Source organism: Cryptomeria japonica, unplaced genomic scaffold (genome assembly GCF_030272615.1).
Source record: "Cryptomeria japonica unplaced genomic scaffold, Sugi_1.0 HiC_scaffold_347, whole genome shotgun sequence".
In the NCBI taxonomy this organism is placed as follows: Eukaryota; Viridiplantae; Streptophyta; class Pinopsida; order Cupressales; family Cupressaceae; genus Cryptomeria; species Cryptomeria japonica.
This window is the reverse complement of record NW_026729169.1, coordinates 79,631-84,532: the sequence shown is the minus strand read 5'-3', so window position 1 is coordinate 84,532 and position 4,902 is coordinate 79,631. Positions and strand designations below refer to the sequence as shown.

Here is a 4,902-nt window from a genome sequence, read left to right as displayed (position 1 = left end):
AGGTGCGGCGTGCACGAAGTCGGAGCCCGGTTTGCCCCGGGTGCGCACCTCGCGTGCACCTTCGCCGCGGTGGGCACCTTGGCTGGGTTGGGCACCATTGAGCGCTCCGAAGTGTGCTCCAAGGTGCGCACCATGGCCCTCCAAGGTGCGCAGCATGGCGTGCACGAAGTCGGAGCCCGGTTTGCCCCGGGTGCGCACCTCGCGTGCACCTTCGCCAGGGTGGGCACCTCGGTGCGCACACCTTCTCAATGTTTTCTTGCCTTTTCTGGAAATTGGTGAAGGCAGCGCATCAAAGGTGCGCACCTCGGTGTGCTCCGAGGTGCGAACCCGAGAGCGCTCCGAGGTGCCCACGAAGTCGAAAGTCGGGTTAATTGCATTGTTTTCCCCGGGTGCGCTCCGAGGTGCGCAACATCGGTGCGCACCAAGGAGGGCTCCGAAGTGTGCTCCAAGGTGCGCACGATTCGGAGCTCGGTTTGCCCGGGGTGCGCACACCTTGGCTGGGTTGCGCACCCTTTGTGCGCTCCAAGGTGCGCACGAAGTCGGAGCTCGGTTTGCCCCGGGTGCGCACCTTCGCCAGGGTGCGCACCTTGATGCGCACGCCTTGGCTGGGCTGCGCACCTTGGTGGGCGCCATGGTGCGCACCTTTCGTGCGCTCCAAGGTGCGCACGAAGTCGGAGCTCGGTTTGCCCCGGGTGCGCACCTTGGTGGGCGCCATGGTGCACTCCGAGGTGCCCAAGATTGGTGCGCACCAAGGAGCGCTCCGAAGTGCGCTCCAAGGTGCGCAGGTGCGCGCGAAGTCGAAAGTTGGGTTAATTGTCCGGTTTGCCTCGGGTGCGCACCTTGCGTGCACCTTCGCCAGGGTGGGCGCCTTGGTGCGCACACCTTGGCTGGGCTGCGCACCCGGGCGCGCACACCTTGGCACCCGCGTTTCCTTCATTTTAAATTTTTTTTTTTTACAATCTCTCAAGTGGGAAATTCTATAATCTCAACTTTTTTTGCCTTTTCAGGAAACTTTTGAATGGAGCGCATCATTGGTGCGCTCCGAAGTGTGCTCCAAGGTGCGCACCTCTGGTGTGCTCCAAAGCTCTCTCTAGCTGCGTGCACCTGCCCCGGCCGCGCACCCGGCCCCGCCCAGCTTCGCTCACCTGTCCCGGGCGTCTGGTGCGGAACCTTAGAGTAAGAAACATCACCGTGCACCTTGGCCAACGTGCGCGACTCGACCGAGCGCGCACTGGCCGAGGTGCACACCGATTTCACCTGGGTGCGCGCGCAGCACCTCGGGCGCACCGGGGTGCGCGCACAACGCCCGGGTTGCACCGTGGCCTGTGTGCTCGGGGCGCCTCGGGTGCGCGCTCGGTGTCGCCCCCGCGCGCGCGGTAGTGCGGGCAGCGCACCCCGGCCCGGCCCGGCCCCGACGAGAACGCAAACGGGCAAAAGGTTTATTCAAATAGCATTGCGACGCCCGGCGAAAAACTAAGAAAGGGTGCAACACCGGGACTTCCCGGGAGGTCACCCATCCCAGTACTACTCCGGCCCAAGCGCGCTTAACTGCGGAGTTCTGATGGGATCCGGTGCACTAACGCTGGTATGATCGCACCCGTTATGAGCTTGTCGCAGTGTGTACTTAGCAAACCGCGACCCACGTGCGAATCCACCCCGGCCACCCACCCCCGTCGAGGTGCACACCCTCCCTCGCGAAGTGCGCCCCGTTCGCCAAGTGTGAGCCCTGCCCGGGTGCGCGCACCTTGCTAGGGCGTCGGGTGTGCACCCGGCCCGGCCTACGTGCGTGCACCTGGACGGGGCGTCGTGTGCGTGCAGTGTCCCGTCTGCAACGCGGTGCCCACACACCACCTCGGGCGCAACGACCTGCGCTCACATGTGGGCCGAGTGCACCTTGGTGCATGTTCGGGGCGCCTCGGGTGCACGCTCGATCTTGCCCCGGTGCACCAAGGCGCTCGGTTTGCCCCGGGTGCGCACTTGGTGCAAGGTGGGCACCCAAAATAGGGATCAAGCACCAAAACACAAGTTTCGGGATGCAAAATGGGACCCAAGGACCACAAATGCGTTCCAAGACCCATGATGGGTCCACGAGAACAAAAATGTGTTCCGAGACTTAATAAACAAATATTGGGTTTTAGGAGAAGAAACATGCTCTGATGCCCAAAACGAGAATCGACCCCGAAAAGGCCACAGGCCAAAAGTGGGATGCGAGACAAAAAAAAATGGGACCCGAGGACCAAAATTGGGTTCCCAGGTCGAAGACAGGGCAACCGGACAAGAAACGACCTCTAAGGCTCGAAATGAGTCCCGACGACTAAAACTTGACAAGAAGCACCCATCAGGCACCCAACTCGACACCCATGGGATGCCGACCCACCCGGGCTTCCACCTAGCACACCTTGGCACCCACCCACCCTCGCACCCAACCTCGCACCCAACTTAGCACCTTTGAACCCACATTGGCACTCACCCTGACCCTGGCACCTTGGAACCCACATTGGCACTCACCTTGACCCTGGCACCCACCTTTGCACTCACCTTGGGACCCACCCTGGCTCCCACCTCGGCACCCACCCAGACACCCACCTTGGTTCCTTGGCACCCACCTTGGATCCTTGGCACCCACCCCGACACCCACCTTGGCACGCAACTTGGCTACTTGCCACCCACCTTGGCTCCTTGACGCCCACCCCGACAACCACCCCGTGACCTACCCTGGCTAGGGTTGGTGCACACCCACCCTGGTGCCCACCTTGGCACCCACCCCATGACCCACCTTGGCACGCACCTTAGTACCCACCCTGTTACCCACCCTAGGACCCACCCCGTGACCCACCTTGGCCAGGGTGGGTGCACCCACCCTGGTGCCCACCTTGGCACCCACCCATCCTAGCACCCAGCCTGTGACCGGGCTTGGAACCCAACCTTGCACCCGTCTTGGCCAGTGTGGGTGCGCACCCATCCTGGCACCCACGTTGTGACACACCCTTTAACCCACGCACCCTAGCAGCCACGTTGGCACCCACCTTGGAACACAACCTAGCAACTTGGCACCCACCCCGTGACCCACCTTGGCATCCACCATAGCAGTCGCCCACTTGGCACCCACCTTGGAACCCAAGTTGGCACCCACCTCGGCACCCACCTTGACACTTGTGGACCCACCTTGCCACTCACCCTAGCATCGACCCATCCTAGCACCCACCCTGGCACCTTTGCACCCTAGCACTCACCCATCCTAGCACCTAACCTGTGACCCACCTTGACACTCACCCTCGCACCCACCTTGGAACCCAACCTAGCACCCACCCACCCTGACACCAACCCTAGCACCTACCCACCCTTGCACCCACCCTGTGACCCATCTTGGCACCCACCCATCCTACCACTCAACCTATCACCCACCTTCTCACCCACCTTGGCATCCACCTTAGCACCCACCCACACTGGCACCTTGGCACCCACCTCGGGCAAGGTGGGTGCACACCCACCCTGACACCCAATTTAGAACCAACCGAGCATGTTACCCACCTTGGCACCCACATTGCAGCCCACCCTAGTACCCACCCTATGACCCACATTGGCATCCACACCCTAGCACCCAGGCACCTCGACACCCGCCTTGACACGCACCCTAGCACTAAACCTGTGACCCACCTTGGAACTCACCCTAGAACCCACCCACCCTGTGAACCACCTTGGCATCCACCTTAGCACCCACCCACCTTGGCACCCACTCTAGCACTCACCCATCCTAACACCCAACTTGTTACCCACCTTGGCACCCGCCCTCGCGTCCACCTTGAAACCCACCCTAGCACCCACCCACGCAGGAGCCCACCTTGGCACCCAACCTAACACCCACGCATCCTGGCACCCAACTTGTGACCCACCTTGGAACCCACCCTAGTACCCACCTTTGAACCCACTATATCACCAACCCACCTTGGCACCCACCCTATGACCCTCTTTGGAATCCACCCTAGCACGCACCCACCCTGGCACCCACCATGGAGCGCACCCTAGCACCCACCCACCTCGGCACGCACCTCAACACCCACCTTGGTGTGCGCACTGCGCCAACCTCTCAAAGACCCTATGTGGTGCGCTCCAAAGTGTACACCTTTGGTGCGCTCCAAGGTGCGCACCTTTGGTGCACACCGAGGTGCACACCAAAGTGTGCACCGAGGTGAGCACCAAAGTGCACTCCAAGGTGCACACCAAGGCGTGCACCTTTGGTGCGGTCAATGCAAACGAATTCGGAAGTTGGGGTCGATGTCCTAATCGCTGCTGCAGACTACACGTATGAGAATCGGACAAATAGCTTTATATAGGGGAGGTGTTGCGTTTGATGGGTCGACTCCCCTGGTTGTGTGCACTGCACCAACTTCAAAGACCCTGTCTTGTTTAAGAAGTCAAAAGTTGGGGTGGATGTCCTAATCATTGCTGCAGTCTACGCATGTATGAGAATCAGACAAATAGCTTATATAGGGGAGGTGTTGCATTCGGTGGGTTGACTCCCCTGGTTGTGCGCACTGCGCCAACCTCAAAGACCCCGCATAGCAGAAGAAGTCGGAAGTCGGATTTTGGTGAGCACCAAGGCGTGCACCTTTGGTGCGGTCAACGCAGACGAATTCAGAAGTTGGGGTGGATGTCCTAATCGTTGTTGCAGGCTACACATGTATGAGAATCAGACAAATAGCTTATATAGGGGAGGTGTTGGGTTTGATGGGTCAACTCCCTTGGTTGTGCGCATTACGCCAACCTCAAAGACCTTGTTTTCGTTAAGAAGTCAAAAGTTGGGGTCAATGTCCTAATGGCTCCTGTAGGCTACACATGTATGAGAATCGGACAAATAGCTTATATAGGGGAGGTGTTGGGTTTGATGGGTCGACTCCCCTG

General features: G+C 60.2%; 1 non-coding gene across 1 annotated transcript; it reads right to left on the bottom strand.

The window, feature by feature from the left end:
• Nucleotides 1–1,480: 1,480 nt before the first annotated feature.
• LOC131870755 (5S ribosomal RNA) lies at nucleotides 1,481–1,599 on the bottom strand. The gene has a single exon (XR_009369059.1). It is a non-coding gene; the product is annotated as a 5S ribosomal RNA (ribosomal RNA).
• Nucleotides 1,600–4,902: the final 3,303 nt, after the last annotated feature.